The sequence below is a fragment of the Oncorhynchus masou genome, chromosome 23, assembly GCF_036934945.1.
Source record: "Oncorhynchus masou masou isolate Uvic2021 chromosome 23, UVic_Omas_1.1, whole genome shotgun sequence".
NCBI classification, from domain to species: domain Eukaryota; kingdom Metazoa; phylum Chordata; class Actinopteri; order Salmoniformes; family Salmonidae; genus Oncorhynchus; species Oncorhynchus masou.
The window spans coordinates 30,916,979-30,940,016 of NC_088234.1; the positions used below are offsets into that span (position 1 = coordinate 30,916,979).

Consider the following 23,038-nt stretch of genomic DNA (forward strand, 5'->3'; position numbering starts at 1 on the left):
CTTCCCGGTCTACTAACCACCGATCCTGACAACCCATCATTACGCACACCTGGCAACCATGAGTGGAGGATCCTCTACCATGAGTCGACTCAGCGAGCCAGCACTTCAGTCCATTCAGCAGTCCGCCCAGGTCAGCAATGCCCGTTCGTCCCTCCCGGACAAATATGACTGGACTCCATCCAAATGCCATGTCTAGTGCTCCCTCTATTTCACTTATCAGATGGGAGCCCCCACCACGAGAGGTCCAAGGTTACTACGGTTATTTCCCTGCTGACCGGGCGGGCGTTGGAGTGGGCTACAGCCGTCTGGGGGAGAGGAGAGGAGGAGTTGGGTTCCTATGAGAGGTTCATGGCCCTGTTCAGAGGAGTCTTCGATCATCAACCGGAGGGCAGAGAGGGGGGTGAGCGCCTACTCCAACCCCGACAGGATGGCCAGCCCGCTGCGGAGTATGCCCTCATCTTCTGTACTTATTCAAAAGAAGATCGCGAGAAGAGGTCCAGACAGGGTTGGCATGCCGAGACGACACCCTCATTGCGATGGCCATCCAGATAACCTTTTTTGGGAGTGTCGGTACCCCATCACCCTTCTTCTTTTGAATTGTTTTTATTTTTATTTAACCTTTTTTTTAACTAGGCAAGTCAGTTAAGAACAAATTATTATTTAGAATGACGGCCAAAGCTGGACGACGCTGGGCCAATTGTGCATCGCCCTATGGGACTCACAATCAAGGCCAGTTGGACAGCCTGGATTCGAACGAGTGTGTCTGTAGTGACACTTCTAGTACTGAGATGCATTGCCTTAGACCGCTGCAACACTTGTTGACCATTCTGATTCAGACCCTGAACTATGGAGGCCGGGGCCTCATGCCTCCCCGAGGCTGAGGCGGCCCCGTGATCATCCGTCTCGGCGTGAGTATTCCATCAACACCCTTTTTGGTACCAATTTCACTAGCTGGCTGTTCCTCATGTGTTGTTTCTACAGTTATGGTGGATTGTGGTGTCACAGGGAATTTTAATGACCAGGCCCTTGCTTCCTAACCTCATACCCACTCTCCTCTCCGTTTCCGGTTCAAGCGCTGGATCATCGAACACTAGGATCTGGGACAATCACATACATCACAGCACCACTCAACATCACCGTGGGATTCCTGCACCAAGAAAGCCTTCCCTTCCTCATCAAGGCACTCTTACACACATTCATCCTCAGCCTCCTGTGGCGCAAACGCCACGACCCCACCATCTCCTGGTTGAGGATGGATGTGCCTGTACACCGGGATGTCGGAAGACCTGCTTTCCTTTACCCTGTGGTTCCACATTGGTTGAGAGTCCTGTGGTTGCCCTCCAGGCCGACATCTCTGAGGTTTACCAGGGAGGTTTTCTCCACGACCCGCGCTACCGGTCTCCATCCTCATCGCCCCTGGGACAGTGCCATCGACCTGCTAGCAGACTCTATGCTGCCGCGACTACCTCCTGTTTGTGGCTGAAACCAAGGCTACAGAGGAGTACATCCAGGAGGCTCTCCAACAGGGTTTCATCCGCCCATCCACCTCCCCTGCGTCGGCAGGCTTGTTCTTCGTGGCCAAGACGGGGGTGGCTTATGTTCTTGCATCGACTCCAGAGGTCTCAATTCCATCACTACCAAGTACCGAATGCCTACAATATGATCCTCATCCGGGAGGGGGATGACTGGAAGACGGTACTTGGTGATGCCCTATGGATTAGCCAATGCTGCGTTGGTGTTCCATGCATCCGTGAATGAAGTGTTCCGCGACATGCTTGGGCGTCAGATGGTCAGGTGGTTGTGTATATCAATGACACCCTGATCTACTCGGCCACCTTGGAAGATCAAATTGTCCGGGTAGTCCTGGAATGCCTCTTGGAGAACCACCTGTACGTAAACGCAGAGAAGTGCCAGTTCCATCAGGCCGCTGTCTCTTTTCTAGGACCGGACCAGCCCGCAGGGAGTGGTTATGGATGAAAGGAAGGTCGAGACAGTCAGGTCATGGCCAGTCCCAACCACCATAAAGAGACTACAATGGTTTTTGATGTTTGCCAACTTCTACCACCGCTTTAATAAGAACTTCAGCTCCGGTCTGGCTCGGTGGACCCAAGCCAGACCGACGCTCATGTGGTGGACGAGAGGTGTTCCATCCTGGTGTTCCCGTCTGGCTCTCTACCAGGAATCTCCCGCTCCGCCTGCCCTGCCAGAAGCCGAGCCCCCGGTATGTTGGGCCATTCAAAGTCCTCCGGAGGATCAATGAGGTAACATACCAATTACAGCTCCCCACTAACTACCGGATCTCACCCTCTTTTCACATTTCCCTCCTCAGGTCGGTGGTTCCTGATCCCCTGGCTAATGCCGTCCCCCATGACACCACTCCACCTCCCCTAGACATCGAGGGAAGCCCCAACTATGATGTCAGACCCCGACATAGTGGGGGTCGGCTCCAGTACCTGGTAGACTGGGAGGGGTATGGTCCAGAGGAGCGGTGTTGGGTTCCGGTGGTCAACATTCTAGATCTCAACATCATCTGAAATTTCCATCTTTGCCAAACCAGACCGGTCCGCTCCTCGCCCTCGGGGCCGTCCTCCTCCCCCCTCCAGCGAGGGGGTACGGTCACGTCAACTCGACGTCACCAGTCTACTAACCACTGGTCCTGGCAATCATCATTACGCACACCTGCACCTCATCACTCTCCTGATTACTTCCCCTTTATCTAGCACTCCACTGTATCACCCATCAGGCAGTATTGTTTCTGTGTTCATGTTCAGACGCTACTCTTGTTCTTGTATTGTGTGTTCGTTGATATTAAACTCACCGACTGCACCTGCTTCCTCACTCCCTGTGTCTTCGTAACAGTGGTTGCATTTCTCCAGCCCCATCCCTCAGGTTTTTACCAAAACTGTTGTGGGGGGTACACTTTGTTAATGTTTCAATTAAGGATTTCTGCTTTATTAACCAACTTTAATAGTTTCATTAAATGGTGCAATCCTCTAGTGAGTTACTATGTGCCATCAATATCAAGCAAGTTTAGAACAAAATCCTTAGTATTGCCAGCAAAAAGAATGATATTTATTGAAAGCAAAAAAATAAGGTATTGATAGCAAAACAAAATATTGCAAGGAAATATATTTTTTAAATGAAGCAAATCAATTGTAAATGGCAAAAAAATAAAAAACATAATTGTGAAACATTTTTTATGATAACGCAAGTAAACAAAAAAACTCCCTCGTTAATTCAATTTCCCTATCTTTGCTTATGTTACCTGGCCTTTACTTTCACTGCCTTCTTTCTAGTTGTGAGTTTTAGCTCATTCATTCATCTGAAGCTAAGCAGGGTTGGTCCTTGTCAGTCTCTGAATGGGAGACCAGATGTGGTGTGAAAAATATGTCACTTGGGGAATACTTTTTTCACAAGGAAAAACACGTGAAACTTCACAAGTGTCCGAAAACCGCGTCTGACTGGTAAAATTTTACTTGAAAAATGTAATAAATACATTCACGTGAAATGATGTGTTCACAAGTGTCTGAAACAATGTGATTTGTTCATGTTTTTTTACAAGGTTTAACAAACAGTCATATCCCTTGACCTAAAACAAACACACACACACACATTGCAGGTGCCTTCTTGTGGTACTTCTTGGTGCTTAGAGAGGGGACACTGTACCACTTCTCACCCTGGTGCGCTGGCCAGTGGGGGCGCAGAATTAAAGATGGGGGAGAAGACGGATGGAAAGAGGAGTGAGGAAAAGGGATTATTGGCCTAGTGATCATCACCTGCTGGGAGTGTAATTGGTATCGGAGAGAAAACACTGTTGCTCTCCTGTCAGCTATGATGCGTCCTCCACTCTCTCTCTCTCCTTACCCACTTCACTGGGTTGTTTACAGTGAGCCCCATATTCTTTGCAAAAACAATTATAATTCAAGCCCCTTAGGTGCTGCCATAGAGTTACAAGTGCACAATCTTAGCTAGAAGTCATTCTCATGAATCAAGTCGACAATCTACTGGCAAATCCTTTTAAATCCTTGTCATATGAAGAGAAAAAAAAAATATATATATAGATAAAATGTAGCTGTGCGCATCGGCCATTGGACATAAACTTTACACAACAAGTTGAAAATCGCACCCGCACGCCCGACTATCATCACTACTCTGAACGGTTCTCACCTAGAATACGTGGACAACTACAAATACCTAGGTGTCTGGCTAGACTGTCAACTCTCCTTCCAGACTCATATCAAACATTTCCAATCCAAAATCAAATCTAGAATCAGCTTCCTATTTCGCAACAAAGCCTCCTTCACTCACACTCGCCAAACTTACCCTAGTAAAACTGACTATCCTACCGATCCTCAACTTTGGCGATGTCATCTACAAAATAGCTTCCAATACTCTACTCATCAAATTGGATGTAGTCTGTCACAGGGCCATCCTTTTTGTTACCAAAGAGCATTCCACTGCAACCTGTATGCTCTAGTCGGCTGGCCCTCGCTACATATTTGTCGCCAGACCCACTGGCTCAGGTCATCTGTAAAGTCTATGCCAGGTAAAGCGCCGCCTTATCTCAGCTCACTGGTCACGATAACAACACCCACCAGTAGCACGCGCTCCAGCAGGTATATCTCACTAGTCATCCCCAAAGTCAGCACCTTTGGTCGCCTTTCCTTCCAGTTCTCTGCTGCCAGTGACTGGAGCATATAGCAAAAATCGCTGAAGCTGCGGACTTACATTTCCCTCACTAACTTTAAACATCAGCTATCTGAGCAACTAACCGATCACTGCAGCTGTACATAGTCCATCTGTAAATAGCCCACCCAATCTACCTACTTCATCCTCATATTGTTTTTATTTACTTTGCTGCTCTTTTGCACACCAGTATCACTACTTACACGCCAACATCTGCTCATCTATCACTCCCATGTTTAATCTGCTAAATTATAATTACTTTGCTACTATGTCCTATTGCCTTACCTCCTCATGCCATTTGCACACACTGTATATAGACTTTCTTTTTTTCTATTGTGTTCTTGACTGTACACTTGTTTATTACATGTGTAACTCTGTGCTGTCGTTTCTGTTGCACTGCTTTGTTTTATCTTGGCCAGGTAGCAGTTGTAAATGAGAACTTGTTCTCAACTGGCCTACCTGGTTAAATACATTTATTTTTATTTCATCTACTGTTCTGGCTTGGTGGTGCACATGTAGCCTATGACCTGTTTAGAGAAATGTAATCATCGAATATTGTAACAGCTTTCATTGTCTGCTTATATGCCCACTTTATTTATCCTACATTACTGACTTGGTGTACAGGGACAACACTGTAATGGGCCATGTTCTAAATTTTGTCGCTGTACATTTCAAAAGTGCTGAACAAATAATTATATTGACTACGTCCGTCCTAGCCCGCTCATTAATGTCTTAATGGAAATTACAGATTGCCCTTATCCGCTTGTCATCCCCTTATGCAATAGTTTGTGCATCTCAATTGGCAGTAGAAACCACATTTATTTAAGCAAGACAGCCATGTCAGCTATGTTTTTTTAAAGGCAATAAATGAGTCTGAATGAACTGTTTCGCTGCCAGACAAGGCTCCGCTGTTGGCCAGGGTATGGTAAGGTGTTGGGACTGCTGTTGGGACAGCTTTATGTAGGCCCTAACAGTATGTGGGCACCATTATATGGGCCCTAACAGTATGTGGGCACCATTTGTCACTGTTATAGTGCAATTAATGTATTGTTTAGTTTTGTTCTGTGTCGTGGCTTTACTGGCAGGCAACCCCCCAAATTGTTTTTGTTTGCCCAACCAAAATGTACATGCTAAAATCGCCACTGGTTTTTTAATGTACATGTCTATCGGCACCTGCACAGTGAGAAGTCAATGAAAAGGACAATGTACTCTATATAAAGTATACATTTTTTGAAGGGTGTACACTGAGTGTACAAAACATGCTCTTTCCATGACATAGACTGACCAGGTGAATCAAATCAAATTTGATTTGTCACATGCACCGAATACAACAGGTAGACCTTACAGTGAAATGCGTACCTACAAGCCCTTAATAAGAAAAACATGTGTTAATTAAAAATTAGATGAATAAAAAATAAGAACAAAAGTAACAAAAAAATTCAAGAAAATAAAAAGTGTCAATGTGCGGAGGCACCGTTTAGTCGGGGTAATTGAGGTAATATGTACATGTAGGTACTGACTTTGCATAGAGAATCCAGGTGATCCCTTATTGGTGTAACTTAAATCCACTTCATTCAGAGTAGATGAAGGGGAGGAGAAGGGTTCAAGAAGGATTTTTAAGCCTTGAGACATTGATTGTATATGTGTGCCATATAGAAGGTGAATGGGCAAGACAAAATATTTAAGTGACTTTGAATGGGGTATGGTAGTAGCTGCCGTTTTGAGTGTGTCAAGAACTGTAACGCTGCTGGGTTTTTCACGCACAACAGTTTCCTGTGTGTATGTAGAATGGTCCACTAACCAAAGGACGTTCTTTGGGTAGTATATCATTGATGACACTGGAGGGGATGGCTGCCGTCTTATCGACCTCTCAACCAACCATGTAGTTTGTTTTTTCGTAACTTGTTTTGTACATAACGTTGCTGCTACTGTCTCTTATGACCGAAGAGAGCTTCTGGACATCAGAACAGCATTACCCACCTCAAATTGGATGAAGAGTTTTTCTAAAATGAATTGGACGGGAAGGATATACAAACACATGAACAGGCCATCATCCCCGCCATTTGCTCGTAAAGGAAACAAAGATTTTGCGGAAAGAGATCAGGGTGCCTTGTGAGGATCAGGCGACGAGTGGCTAATCTGCCTTTGCCTTCCGTCCTGCTAGCTAACGTTCAATCGCTGGGAAATACATGGGGGAAACTGAAAGCACGTATATCCAACCAACGGGACATTAATATCTTTTGTTTCACCGAGTCGTGGCTGAACGACAACATTAATAACATACAGCTGGCGGGTTATACACTCTATCGGCAGGATAGAACAGCAGCCCCTGGTAAGACACAGGGTCGGGGCCTATGCATATACAGTATGTAAACAAAAGCTGGTGCACGACATCTAAGGAAGTCTCAAGGTTTTGCTCACCTGAGGTAGAGTATCTCATGATAAGCTCAAGACCACACTATCTACCTAGAGAGTTTTCATGTGTATTTTTCGTTATTGTCTTACATACCACCACAGACCGATGCTGGCACTAAAACCGCACTCAATGAACTGTATAAGCAAACAGGACAACGCTCATCCAGAGGCGCCGCTCATATTGGCCGGGGACTTTAATGCAGGGAAACGAAAATCAGTTTCACCTAATTTCTATCAGCATGTTAAATGTGCAACCAGAAAGAAAAAAAACTTTAGACCACCTTTACTCCACACACAGAGATGCGTACAAAGCTCTCCTTCACCCTCCATTTGGCAAATCTGACCATAATTATATCCTACTGATTCCTGCTTACAAGCTAAAATTAAAGCACTAAGCACCAGTGACTCAGTCTATATGAAAGTTGTCAGATGAAGCAGTTGCTAAACTACAGGACTATTTTGTTAGCACAGACTGGAATATGTTCCGGGATTCTTCAGATGGCATTGAGGACTACACCACATCAGTCAATGGCTTTATTAATAAGTATATCGAGGATGTCGTCCCCACAGTGACTGTACATACATTCCCTAACCAGAAGCCATGGATTACAGGCAATGTTCGCACTGAGCTAAAGGGTAGAGCTACCGCTTTCAAGAAGCAGGACTCTAACCCGGAAGCTTACAAGAAATCCCGCTATTCCCTCCGACGAACTATATAACAGGCAAAGCGTCAATACAGGACTAAGATAAAAATCTAACTACACCGGCTCCGTCTTATGTGGCAGGGCTTGCAAATTATTACAGACTACAAAGGGAAGCACAGCCAAGAGCTGCCCAGTGACACGAGCCTACCAGATGAGCTAAATGACCTCTATGCTCACTTCGAGGCAAGAAACATTGAAACATGAGAGAGTATCAGCTGTTCCGGACAACTCTGTGATCACGCTCTCGGCAGCCGATGTGAGGAAGACCTTTTAAACAGGTCAACTTTCACAAGGCCGCAGGGCAAGACGGTTTATCAGGACGTGTACTCCGAGCATGCGCTGATCAACTGGCAAGTGTCTTCACTGACATTATCAACCTCTCCCTGTCTGAGTCTGTAATACACACATTTTTCAAGCAGACCACCATAGTCCCTATGCCAAAGAACACTAAAGTAACCTTACTAAACGACTACCGACCCGTAACGCTAACATCTGTAGCCATGAAATGCTTTGAAAGGTTGGTCATCGCTCACATCAACAGCATTATCCCAGAAATCCTAGACCCACTCCAATTTGCATACCGCACCAACAGATCCACAGATGACGCAATCTCTATTGCACTCTACACTGCCCTTTCACATCTGGACAAAAGGAACACCTATGTGAGAACGCTACACATTGACTACATCTCAGCGTTCAACACCATAGTGCCCTCAAAGCTCATCACTAAGCTAAGGACCCTGGAACTAAATGCCTCGCTCTGCAACTGGATCCTAGACTTCCTGATGGGCCGCCCCCAGGTGGTAAGGGTAGGTAACAACACATCTGAAGAGGACCGAGCACACACCCATTCTCATCGACTGGCCTGTAGTGGAGCAGGTTGATTTGATTTGATCTAGCCAACTTGACACAAATGTGGGAAGTATTAGAGTCAACATAGGCCAGCAACCCTGTAGAACGCTTTTAACACCTTGAGGTCCAGGGCGTGCAACGCAATAGTAGGACGTTGTTCCTAATGTTTTGTCCACTCAGTGTACATGTATATGTAGATATTCAGCCTCTTTCTGCACATCCTGCAGCTGTCATGACAGCACTACAACATTACAGACCATTTATTTTGAGCATACTAAATGCTCCGCTAGTATGTGTACATTGAGATACAAAAAGACACGAGAGACACTTCTCCAGACGCCACCAGTCTCTCACTGATTGTGCCTTTTAAAGTGGCAGAATATAACTGTCACTTTGATTGCCTCCAGTAACATTTATCATTGAGTTAATTTGAAGCACGGATCACCATAGAAACTCATAGCCATTAGCAGTGATGGGAAGCCTGGAGGTTTTTGCAGGTGCTGTTGTCGTTATTGTGTTGTGTTCCACCTTACATGGGGGACATAGAGTTGAAGTCGGAAGTTTACATACACCTTAGCCAAATACATTTAAATAGATCTGTTTTTCACAATTCCTGACATTTAATCCTAGTAAAAAATCCCTGTCTTAGGTCAGTTAGGATCACCACTTTATTTTAAGAATGTGAAATGTCAGAATAATAGTAGAGAGAATTATTTAGTTCAGCTTTTATTTATTTCATCACATTCCCAGTGGGTCAGACGTTTACACACACTCAATTAGTATTTGGAAGCATTGCCTTTAAAATGTTTAACTTGGGTCAAACGTTTCAGGTAAGCCTTCCACAAGCTTCCCACAATAAATTGGGTGAATTTTGGCCTACTCCTCCTGACAGAGCTGGTGTAATTCAGGATTGTAGGCCTCCTTACTCACACATGCATTTTCAGTTCTGCCCACAAATTTTCTATAGGATTGAGGTCAGGGCTTTGTGATGGCCACTCCAATACCTTGACTTTGTTGTCCTGAAGCCATTTTGCCACAACTTTTCAAAAGTATGCTTGTGGTCATTGTCCATTTGGAAGACCCATTTGTGAGCAAGCTTTAACTTCCTGACTATCCACATAATTTCCCCCCCTCATGATGCCATCTATTTTGTGAAGTGCACCAATCCCTCCTGCAGCAAAGCACCCCCACAACATGATGCTGCCACCCCCGTGCTTCATGGTTGGCATGTTGTTCTTCGGCTTGCAAGCTTCCCCCTTTTTCCTCCAAACATAATGATGGTCATTATGGCCAAACAGTTGTATTTTTGTTTCATCAGACCAGAGGACATTTCTCCAAAAAGTACGATCTTTGTCCCCATGTGCAGTTGCAAACCGTAGTCTGGCTTTTTTAATGCAGGTTTTGGAGCAGTGGCTTCTTCCTTGCTGAGCGGCCTTTCAGGTTATGTCGATATATGACTCGTTTTACTGTGGATATAGATACTGTTGTACTTGTTTTCTCCAGCATCTTCACAAGGTCCTTTGCTGTTGTTCTGGGATTGATTTGCACTTTTCGCACCAAAGTATGTTCATATCTAGGGGACAGAACGCATCTCCTTCCTGAGAGGTATGACGGCTGCATGGTCCCAAGGTGTTTATACTTGCGTGCTATTGTTTGTACAGATGAACGTGGTAACTTCAGGCGTTTGGAAATTCTAAGGATGAACCAGACTTGTGGAGGTCAACCATTTTTTTCTGAGGTCTTGGCTGATTTCTTTTGATTTTCCTATGATGTCAGGAAAAAAGGGGCACTGAGTTTGAAGGAAGGCCTTGAAATACATCCACAGGTACACCTCCAATTGACTCAAATGATGTCAATTTGCCTATCAGAAGCTTCTAACGCCATGACATCATTTTCTGGAATTTCCCAAGTTGTTTAAAGGCACAGTCAACTTAGTGTATGTAAACTTCTGACCCACTAGAATTGTGATTAAGTGAAATAATCTGTCTGTAAACAACTGTTGGAAAAATGACTTGTGTCATGCACAAAGTAGATGTCCTAACCGACTTGCCAAAACTATAGTTTGTAAGCAACAACGTTGTGGAGTGGTTGAAAAACAAGTCTTAATGACTCCAACCTAAGTGTATGTAAACTTCCGACTTCAACTGTAATTGTTGTGTGTCACAGACAATTTGAACAGTTGTGTGGCTGTGGTCGTGTGCTTGGGGAGAGCAGGAATTGGAAAGAGAGAGAGAGAGAATCGGGAGGCAAGAGAGGGAGAGAGAGATGAGAGAGAGAGAGAGCAAGTGGAGCAAGGGAGAGTCAAATGGAGGAAGAGTCAGAGGGAGAGATGAAAGGAAAGAAAGGGGATAGAGATGCACTCTAGAAAGATGGAGGGAATATGAAGAAGAGAGAGATAGAGCGGTAGAGAGAGAGAGAGATTGCATTGATGGACCTGCATGGTCCTTGAGGGAGGCACTTCACCCCGTTGTGTACAGCCTGAGTCATAGCAGGGTTAACGAGGACAGACAGAATCACACTGACATACAGGGCCATCTAATGTAGAGCAATGAATAAAAAACACAGAGGAGAGGAAGACGGGAGGAAGAGGGGAAAGAGGAGAGAAAGGTTATGCTTAAGATTGACGCAAAAAGCGGTGTGAGTCACTCAGTAAAAACACTCATCACACACACTAAACACACACACTTTGTCCCCTCAGTCACTTTCCTCTCAGACTGATCCATACGAATATGGATGTCAACACACACACACACACACACACACACACACACACACACACCACCCCCCACCCTTTCCCCCACACATACCATGTCACACTGTCCAAAACAAGCACCTCAATGTACTATAATGTTCCTACTCGCTAAATGTCCCAATAAACATTCACAACAGAATGCCAGAGACTCTTTGGTTTTGCCTCCCCGGGGGATTTGGTTTGCTAAACAAACATTACAGGAACTGCTGCGACTCTGAGGATTAGCCTAATGTGCTGCGGTGTTGAGCAAAGTGATATGCTGCATTAATTGTCACCTAAATTTAACACACTGCGAGTTTATCTCCAAATCTGCCTCGCTCTCCGTCGCATTAAATTAATCAATGATAAAAAGAGACACATTTCTTTTGTTTTGCTTTCCTCGTGTGAACATTTTCAAACGCGATAAAGCGCTAACCAAACATTTACTTCGGGTGTTTGGTTAACAAACAAAGTGTGTTTGATGGTGTTGGCGAACGCCATGTTTCATCTGTGAGGTAATTTATTAGCAAATTAGCAATGACTAAAGCACATGCTTCTGTAGGCTGTGATTAGCGCCTCTGTAAACGCTGATGAAATTCATCATTTTTCTCAAGGACGCCGAGAAGCTTTTGTCCTTCTCGTTTCATGTCAAACCAACATACAGTACATAACGACAACATACACACATGGGCAAGTCTGTTGTAATGTACTGCACAGGACAACACCAGCGTAAGCATGCACTGAATCTTACTCTAGCTACAGCACAGTACAGGAACATATTTCCTGGTTAGTGGGCCATTGGTTGCACTACATTACCCATGTACCCCGAGGACATGATAAAAGAGGACATGATAAAACTCGTATGGAACTCTTTAGGTCTACAGAATGGCGGACTGTTGGACTGCTCTTGAACAACTAATCCCAACCCCCAGGCCTTATAAGTCAACAACAGTGGGGGAAGATGATTTTACACAATCCGACCCCACTCCCATGCCATTATCAGAGTAACCATAGCCCATATTCCCCCTCTCCTCCATTGTCCCATTTGTGTATTATGAAAATGTGAGGGACTGATCTTGATGGATTATGTTGGAGTCCTTCCAGTAGGTGCATAAGAAAGCCAGCGCACGGTAATAAGACAGACAGCTCACGGCAATACACACTCACAGTTCAGTGTTTTAACATGTTGTAGCTTTTGCTGACTTGGATCATTATGGCTCAGAGCAGAGATGGTATACTGTACAAGATGTTTTACCACACAAAATATTAAATGCTGATACAAAGACTGCATGACGCGGAAATGTGTGCGTTTGTTATATTTCAGCGTTGGACTGTAAGAAGATAATTGTTTTACCTGATATTGTGGGGCAGCACAGGAGCAGGGTGGGCAAGACATGGGGAAAAAAAGAAAGCCAAAACGATTAGTTAACAAATCAGCCATTCAGGAAATTAACCATATGTTCAATTCAAAGGGAAAGCGAATAACATCAGGCCAGTTAAAAGGGTGAATCAACACGGCAACTCTGCAGATTAGCATAAATGAACACCCTCAAATCCTTGATCCAGAAACCTTCGCTTAGCTCAAATGAGCCCTACATCTTATGTCTGATGTCAAAAGGAAATTATGACCATTTAGGAAACGGGCAATGGAGCGCCACGCAAGGCATCACACTTCGTTACATAGGGCTACATTACTACAAAGTACCCAATGTCCTTCAGAGCAATGAGAATTGAGGAATCCAATGGCATTGATGAGCTCGTTGTTTAATATCCTACAGCGCCTCCAGAAAGTATTCATACCCCTGGACTTATTACACATTTGCTGTGTTACAGCCTGAATTCAAAACGGATTTTATACATTTGTTTTCTCTCACCCATCTACACACAATACCCAATAACAAAGTGAAGTTTTTTTTTTTACATTTTGGCAAACGTAATTAAAGACAGCAATTTTCAAGTCTTGCCATAGATTTTCAAGCCAATTTTAAGTCAAAACTGTAATTAGGCCACTAAGGAACATTCAATGTCATCTTGGTAAGCAACTCCAGTATATATTTGGCCATGTATTTTAGGCTACTGTCCTGCTGAAAGGTGAATTTGTCTCCTACTGTCTATTGGAGAACAAACGGAACCAGGTTTTTCTATAGGATTTTGGGTGTGCTTAGCTCTATTCCATTTCTTTTTATCCTAAAAAACTCCTTAGTCCTTGAAGATGACAAACATACCTATAACATGATGCAGTCACCACCATGCTTGAAAATATAAAGAGTGGTACTCAGTGATGTGTTGTGTTGGATTTGCCCAAAACATAACGTATTTTATTCAGGACATAAAGTTAATTTCTTTGCCACAATTTCTGCAGTTTTGCATTAGTGCCTTATTGCAAACAGGATGCTTGTTTTGGAATATTTACATTCTGTTCAGGCTTCATTCTTTTCAATCTGTCATTTAGGAGTAACTACAATGTTGTTGATCAGTCCTCAGTTTTCTCCTATCACAGTCATTAAACGATGTAACTGTTTTAAAGTCAACACTGGCCTCATGGGGAAATCCCTGAGCGGGTTCCTTCCTCTCCGGCAACTGAGTTAGGAAGGACACCTGTATCTTTGTAGTGACTGGGTGTATTGACACACCACCCAAAGTGTAATTAATAATAACTTCACCATGCTCAAAGGGATATTCAATGTCTGTTTTTTTATTTTTTACCATTCTACCAATAAGTGTCATAATAAATAAAAAATGTTATTAGGGGGTAGATCAGCTTTAATATTGCAGATAGATTGTGGCTTCCATCAATTGACTGCACCATTTCCAATCCTCCAGAAATGTTTTTGAAAATATATATAGTACCAGTGAAAAGTTTGGACACACCTACCCATTCAAGGATATTTCTTTATTTTTTACTAGTTTCTATGTTGTAGAATAATAGTGAAGACATGAAAACTATAAAATAACACATTTGGAATCATGTAGTAACCAAAACAAGTGTTAAACAAATAAAAATATACTATATATTTGAGATTCTTCAAAGTAGCCACCTTGATGACAGTTTTGCACTCTTGGAATTCTCTCAACCTGTTTGACCTGGAATGCTTTTCCAACAGACTGGAAGGAGTTCCCACATATGCTGAGCACTTGTTGGTTGCTTGGCGTACATCGAAAATCTCTTCCCAACTATTTTGCAATCTACAGTGGGGAGAACAAGTATTTGATACACTGCAGATTTTGCAGGTTTTCCTGACTCACAAAGCACATAAAGGTCTGTAATTTGTATCATAGGTACACTTCAACTGTGAGAGACGGAATCTAAAACAAAAATCCAGAAAATCACATTGTATGATTTTTCAGTAATTCAATTGCAAAATCGGCAAGTGTATCAAATACTTGTTCTCCGCACCGTATGTTAAAGCATGTATATATGTATACGGCACAGCTGTCCATTTTTTGGTCCTTTAATGAAACTGGTAGCATTTTTTAATTATCACAATTTTCTTTAGCCAATTTTAGTCTTTAATACAGTGACGACAGACAAGTTCCTTACTTTCTCCCCTTCATGTAATGGACACAAAATAGTCCAAATTGGTGAAGTGAAATGAAAAAAATGACTTGTTTAAAAAAAAACAAAAGTGTTGCGTGCATATGTATTCACCCCCTTTGCTATGAAGCCCCTAAATAAGATCTGGTGCAACCAATTACCTTCAGAAGTCACAAAAATAGTTAAATAAAGTCCACCTGTGTGCAATCTAAGTGTCAAATGATCTGTCACATGATCTCAGTATATATACGACTGTTCTGAAAGGCCCCAGGGTCTGCAACACCACTAAGCAAGGGGCACCACCAAGCAAGCGGCACCATGAAGACCAAGGAGCTCTTCAAACAGGTCAGGGACAAAGTTGTGGAGAAGAACAGATCAGGGTTGGGTTATAAAAAAATATCAGAAACTTTGAACATCCCACAAAGCACCATTAAATCCATTATTAAAAAATGGAATGTATATATGGCACCACAACAAACCTGCCAAGAGAGGACCGCCCACCAAAACTCAGGAACCAGGAAAGGAGGGAATTAATCAGAGCGGCAACAAAGAGACTAAAGATAACCATGAAGGAGCTGCAAAGCTCCACAGTGGAGATTGGAGTACCTGTCCATAGGGCCGCTTTAAACCATACACTCCACAGAGCTGGGATTTATGGAAGAGCGGACAGAAAATAGCCATTGCTTAAAGAAAAAAATAAGCAAACACGTTTGGTGTTCGCCAAAAGGCATGCGGGAGACTCCCCAAACATGTGGAAGAAGGTACTCTAGTCAGATGAGACTAAAATTTAGTTTTTTGTCCATCAAGGAAAACGCTATATCTGGCGCAATCCCAACACCTCTCATCACCCGGAGAATACCATCCCTACAGTGAAGCATGGTGGTGGCAGCATCATGCTGTGGGCATGTTTTTCCATCGGCAGGGACTGAAAAACTGGTCCGAATTGAAGGAATGATGGATGGAGCTAAATACAGGTCATTCTTGAGGGAATCCTGTTCACCTTCCAGCAGGACAAAGACTCTAAGCATACTGCTAAAACAACACCTGAGTGGTTTAAAACCTGTTGTGAGTCACCCGAGTTGGGGGCAGTATTTTCATTTTTGGAAAAAAAACGTTCCCGTAGTAAACAGGATATTTTGTCAGGACAAGATGCTAAAATATGCATATAATTGACAGCTTAGGATAGAAAACACTCAAACGTTTCCAAAACTGTAAATATATTGTCTGTGAGTATAACAGAACTGATGTTGCAGGCGAAAGCCTGAGAAAAATCCAATCCGGAAGTGCCCCATATTTTGAAAGCACTGCGTTCCAATGAGTCCCTATTGAGCTGTGAATGGGCTATCAACCAGATTACGCTTTCTAAGTATTCCGCAAGGTGTCTACAGCATTGTGATGTAGTTTTACGCATTTATGTTGAAGATTAGCCGTAGGCGGCTACATTGCGCAAGTGGTCACCTGATGCCCCCAGAGAGATTCTCGTGTAAAATACAGAGGTAGCCATTACTCCAATCGGTCCTACTGAAAACCTAATTGTCCCGATGGATATATTATCGAATAGATATTTGAAATACACCTTGAGGATTGATTATAAACAACGTTTTCCATGTTTCTGTCGATATTATGGAGCTAATTTGGAATATTTTTCACCGTTTTCGTGACTGCAATTTCAGGGCGATTTCACAGCCAGACGTGAAGAACAAACGGAGCTATTTCGCCTACAAAAATAATATTTTTGGAAAAAAGGAACATTTGCTATCTCACTGGGAGTCTCGTGAGTGAAAACATCTGAAGCTCATCAAAGGTAAACAATTTAATTTGATTGTTTTTCTGATTTCTGTGACCAAATTACCTGCTGCTAGCTGGACAAAATGCTATGCTAGGCTATCGATAAACTTACACAAATGCTTGTCTAGCTTTGGCTGTAAAGCATATTTTGAAAATCTGAGATGACAGGGTGATTAACAAAAGGCTAAACTGTGTCTCAATATATTTCATTTGTGATTTTCATGAATAGGGATATTTGATGGTTCAGGTTAATGGTGACGTCAAGGTCCGGGGTCCACCTTCAGCATTCTATAATGACCGACGCTGGAGATGAGAAGCAGGTACGGGGAGTCAATATTTATTCAGGAACAGACATGTAACAAAACAGGAACAGCGTCAGCACACGGGTAAACAATGACAAATTACATTTTAATTCTGAAGCAGGGAATGGAGCGGGGATCCAGACAGATATAGGGCAGGTAATGACAGAGGTGATTGAGTCCAGGTGAGTCCAATAATCGATGATGCGTGTGAAGGGGGAAAGGCAGGTGTGCGTAATGATGGTGGCAGGAGTGCATAATGATGGGAGCCTGGCGCTTGGGTGAGCGGGAGCAGGCGTGACAGTGCCATTCTTTGTGTGGCATTGAAAAATCTCCCTGGTCTTTGTGGTTGAATCTGTTTTCACTGCTCGACTGAGGGACCGTACAGATAATTGTATGTGTGGGGTACAGAGAGGAGGTTGTCATTCAAAAATAATGTTAAACATTATTATCGCCACAGAGTGAGTCCATGCCACTTATTATGTGACTTGTTTAGCAATTTTGACTTATTGACTTTTCATTTGTAATTCATTTCTAATAATTCCACATTATGGGGTATTGTGTGTAGGCCAGTGACACAAAAATCTCAATTTAACCCATTTTAAATTGAGGCTGTAACACAAGAAATTGTGTAAAAAGTAAAAGAGTGTGAATACATCTGAAGGCACTGTAAATGAGGTGGGCAGCAGGGTGACAAGGGGGTTATGTATCAGATGAGGTGATTCCCCCCTCCCCCTTTGCTGCAGGAGGGATTGTTGCACTTCAGAAAATAGATGGCATCATGAGGGAGGAACATTATGTGGATATATTGAAGCAACATCTCAAGACATCAGTCAGGAAGTTAAAGCTTGGTCGCAAACAGGTCTTCCAAATGGACAATGACCCCAAGCATACTTCCAGTTGTGGCAAAATGGCTTAAGGACAACGAAGTCAAGGTATTGGAGAAAAAAGCCCTGACCTCAATCCTATAGAACATTTGTGGGCAGAAGTGAAAAAGCGTGTGCGAGCAAGGAGGCCTACAAACCTGGAAATAAAAATAAATAAAAGCTGAAATAAATCATTCTCTCTACTATTACTCACACATTTGACATTCTTAAAATGAAGTGGTGATCCTAACTGACCTAAGAAGGGCGACTTTTTACTAGGATTAAATGTCAGGAATGGTGAAAAACTGAGTTTAAATGTATTTGGCTAAGGTGTATTTAAACATCCTACTTCAACTGTACATCCAATTCTTTATTGTTATTACCATAGGTGAAGAAAGCCTTTATATTCAGCAGGATCCTCCTACATTGACAGATAAGGGCTGCTCAGGCCAGTCACAGAGCCATGCGATGTGAGACCAAGAAGAGAGAGTATCATTCACCTGATGGGTATTTATCACTGTAAGTGTCCTGTGTAGATAACAACGATGAGACACAAGGCGCATGAATCACCTAGATGATGCTACCTCTCTCTCTCTTTCTACATCTCTCGCTTCTCTCTCTCTCTTGCCTTCTCCATCTAGCTCTCGCTTGCGCGAGCGCACACACACACACACACGCACACTCAGTGAGATGGATCTATTTTTTTATCTGTACTGGTTTCTGTTAAGCTTTGGCTGTTTTTCTGACATCTCGTTGCTTGGGCATGTTTGTGAAATAGGGAGATGAGATGACGGAATAAATCCCTGAAGAGGAGGAGTGTGTCAAATGAGAAACAGAAAGGAGAGAAAGACATGTTTTCAGAGAAGAGTCTCAGACTGCAGGGGAATGGAGAAATGGGATTTACTGCCATCTCTTATACAACTAATGACAACGAATTCAAACTACAACATGGATAGGAATACAGGTGATATATGAATGTGAATATGAACTACAATCCCCATGACACACCAGTGGCTGAGATCATCCATATGGGACAGAGGTGCAGGTATGTCCCTTTGGATCAATGTTTACCATTCTTAGGCCAAAGAATGCCGCACTTTCTCAGAGGTTGAAATGCTGGTTATTTCTCTCTGTTTACACTTAGACAGTGAACACAAGGCACAGGCTTTTAACGTCCTCCAAAGATAGGTTGAGACAACACAACGATTGAGAGAAGGGAAACGATAAGACAGATCTATGGAAAGGAAAAAGATTTGACAGTGACCTTGAATTCATACAACCAAAGGGTTAGGGTTAAACCCCTTCTCATTACATCTGTCACACACACAGGCACATAGGTATGTACTGGACACGTGCAATTTTCTACACCCCCCCCCCCAAACACACAATCACATTCATATCAAAAAGGCTGTCCTAAACACCTTCCATTGTCGACCTCAACCTCACCTGAGCACAACAACGTTAGATAACACCAACACTTTTTTTGTTTGTTGTTGACATCATTATTTACGGTATACACAGAAAAATACCATCACCCCTGGGCTGGCTGATCGAGACAAAGAGGATTGGCTGGGCCACATGGAAGCAGATTAAACAGAGTTTGGCCCGGGTGTAACTCTCACTGGAAAGGTTCACGCAGGGTTCACCGCCAGCTGCCGCCCTCCCTCTTTCTCCCTCCATCTCTCCCCAACAAGTAATGTAATGTGCTGAAATATTCAACAAAACACATCAGCCACTTGCCCTCAAAAAAATCCTGTAACACTGAGCCTGGTGCTCTTTTGTCCCCTCCCTCCCTCTTCCTCTCTTTCTCCCAACACTTTCAATATCTATCACGCACTGGTACTTTTCCGTAAAGGAGGTTTATGGTGAGGAGGGGTATTTGTTTATCCAGTTTTCAACTTGTCAAATGCTGTATAGGTTGTGAGGAATTCATTGCAGAATCTTTTGATTTGTAGAGCTACGTTATGAACTGGAACGGCATAGACCTTCTACTGACAAACCAAGTTCTCTAACCCTTCCAATACTCTCTAGTTGACCTTTCAGACAGCACTAAGAAATGGGTCTCTCACTGGGAAGTAAAGAAATGTAGAACCACAGAGATGAGTAAGACGACTCCTTTCACGAGCTGAAGAAAACTGAGAAGGTACGGCTTCAACCACTTTACCCAAATGCCATGGTTACAGAGGCTCTTCTAAAATGTGTGAGAACCACATTACACCCCATCACAACATGATGGGAGCACACTGGCATGAAGAATGTGTGTACACAACAAATAAGCCATTCATCTTTAACCTGGCAGGCATGAGAGACTATAAATTGCTCTTATATGGGGTACATTCAAGCGGCGCCAACTGATTTGAACTGTCAACTCTCTAACTTGTAAACAGGCGCGAACCTATAGTTTGTGTGTGTCTGTCTGTGTTTGTTGTGAAAAACGTTCACAGGAGCCAGAGGTGACGCTTTTTTGGTACTCTGGTCTTTGAAGGGTGGAAATGGGGACGAGAGAGAGAGAGAGAGAGAGAGAGAGAGAGAGAGAGAGAGAGAGAGAGAGAGAGAGAGAGAGAGAGAGAGAGAGAGAGAGAGAGAGAGAGAGAGACAGAGACGGACAGAAAAACAACAAAAGGGCATCCCTTTTCAGCAAGCTCATCTCTCTGTCGCCAATTAGAGAGAAAACGCCATGCAGGCCAATCAAACAATACAGTTGTTTAAGGTCTGGTTATCACACCGTAAAGAGAAGTGATGAGAGGTACTGATCCTAGGCACGGACCATCAACTGGCAAGTGACCATTAGTGTCTAAAATACCCTTCAAAAAGGTAAATGTGTTTCTGACGCTATAAAGATTGTGGAAAATAATATAAAATAAAAATAAGAAAGCAGAAAGTATTAGAAATCAGTAGGACTCATAGATGATACTCACCAAACATTTAGATTTGATAAGCATTTATTTTATATGTGTCCATAGAGTCTAATAATTTCGTAATTTATCATTTCTGTTCAGTTCCTCATTAATCAGGAACTCTAATGAGATGGAAATTGGGACTGGGATAAGCGTTTGATAATTTCTGAAAAACCTATGCAAATACCCCTTTCCAAAGTGACCCCTTGAAATCTCTATATAGAAAATGAATGAACAAATAAATGTTTCTTGTGGTGAATAAATCTTTTTAATACGTGTGTCGCCGAAAGCTAAATGAAAATCCGCTCGGTGACGATTGACTCAGCTTTTCTGGCAGCATCCCAAACTCAGCACATCTTGACATGCAACATACCCACCGCTGCTTTGATCACATGCTGGGATGGATCGTCATGGTGATGGCGGGATGAATCGTCATGGTGACAGTGGTGGGAAGTAACCCCCGTCTCTGTCAAACTAAATACCCAAAGGCTGTATACTGTAAGCACGGTGGGCTCAAATTGACAAGTAATCTCTTAGGTTCACATTGTAATTTCAGTTGACAAATGAGAATCTAGTAAGAAGTTGATTTGGCTCACGCAGAATTAGACGTACAGTCACGCGTGCACACATTTCACATATGGGTGGGTCTGGGAATCGAACCTCCTATCCTGGCGTTGCAAGCTCCATGATCTATTGAGGACCAATGTGTAGTGATGCAGTTGTTATAGCCACCTGCTCAGGTTGAGCCAATGGTTAGGCCTACTGCGAAGAGAAGCAATGTACTGGACAGCAATGTTCTGTAATGGTGAGGGTAGCATGGTTGGGATGATTGTGGCATTTTGGTTTCATATTCACTATGGAGGCCAAATTAGACGATTTGTTGAAGAAAAAAAACTATGTTAGCGCATTTGTTTTCAAGGCATGCACGTTGAATGTGAAAACCGTTTAATATGCTTATCTAATTGAGGCTATAATTAGACCATAAAGAACATTATCTTGCTCAAAACAAAGCAACAACGACAAGGTGAATTAATCACGTTGCTAATGCTTTCACTGACACACTGTTGATTTTAAGAGCCGTGGCTTAATTTCAGTGACCTGTCTCTGTATCTGATTAATAGGAGTGTGTAGGCATATGATGGTGAATGGCTGACGATTCAGCCCCAACTTGTTTTCCGCTATGTGATTTGCTTAATCACTGTTCGAATTGTTCTACGCTTGGGCTTGTCTTTCTCTAACCATCAATCAAGAGTTGAATATTGTTGGCTCTGCATTGTATTATTTTGCATTATTTTATTATTTTTGTTGCTATTAAACGCAGCTCTGCCTGGCTATTGGCATCACAGTAAATGGAGCCTATGTTTTGTCAATAAAGGGAACACGTCAGCTCCATGGTAACCAAGGATGCATTGCACAATGGTCGAACAAATGAGAAAGAAGGAAAGCTGCTTAATTGAGAGAGAAAAAAAACACAGAGACACACACACACATTGAGAGAAACCTCATGTTCTGATGATGGGCCTTGGGGCACCTATGGTAAGGTAACAAAGTCACAATAGGTGATTATTGTGTGTAGAGACTTCTGAAAGTCCCTTATGTAAGTGCCTCTACATTTAAATCATGCTCAGCGGTTACCTTTCTTTCCATCAGGTTAAGCAAGAGGGCGAGAAAGAATGTCGTTTGTGGATAAAAGGAACGTGTAAGAAAGCTCACGCTGAGAGAGTTGTTAGCAGAGTAAGTTAGTTCAAAGTTCCCTAAAGTTGGGGGAGGGAGGGAGAGAGAGAGAGAGAGAGAGAGAGAGAGAGAGAGAGAGAGAGAGAGATGCCTAAATGAGACAGGCCTTATGGAACTTGTTAAAGCCTGTTGACTGATAGTCCCATCTTCATAGAATTACAGCCAAGAAAAACACACATTTTTAATTCCACTTGTAATTTGTTATACGAGGGAAGCCAGGAAGTTTAAAGAGGATTTGGAAGGCAAAAATAAAAGCCAATGCGCCATTTGTTTTCTCACCACCAATAAAATACCTTTGTCCACGCGTTCATTCTTCCCCCAAGTGTGCTATTGATGCAGGTTGTGGAAATGAGATGGAGGGAGTTGTTAGCTAACGACTGTAATCATCATTATGATGTCATAAGTGAATATTTGAGTGTGAGATAATATACACCGGGTGTTGATGACTCAACACTGCCGCAGTATGACTACATCTCTCTGTCTTCTTAAACTGAACAAGTTGCATTTGAGCTCATTTCATTGACTCAAACT

The 23,038-nt window shown here is 43.0% G+C and overlaps 1 protein-coding gene across 5 annotated transcripts in view; it reads right to left on the reverse strand.

Moving 5' to 3' along the window:
- The window catches only part of LOC135510736 (VPS10 domain-containing receptor SorCS2-like), a 326,373-nt gene that overhangs the window by 106,337 nt on the left and 196,998 nt on the right, over nt 1-23,038 (reverse strand). The window lies entirely within an intron of this gene.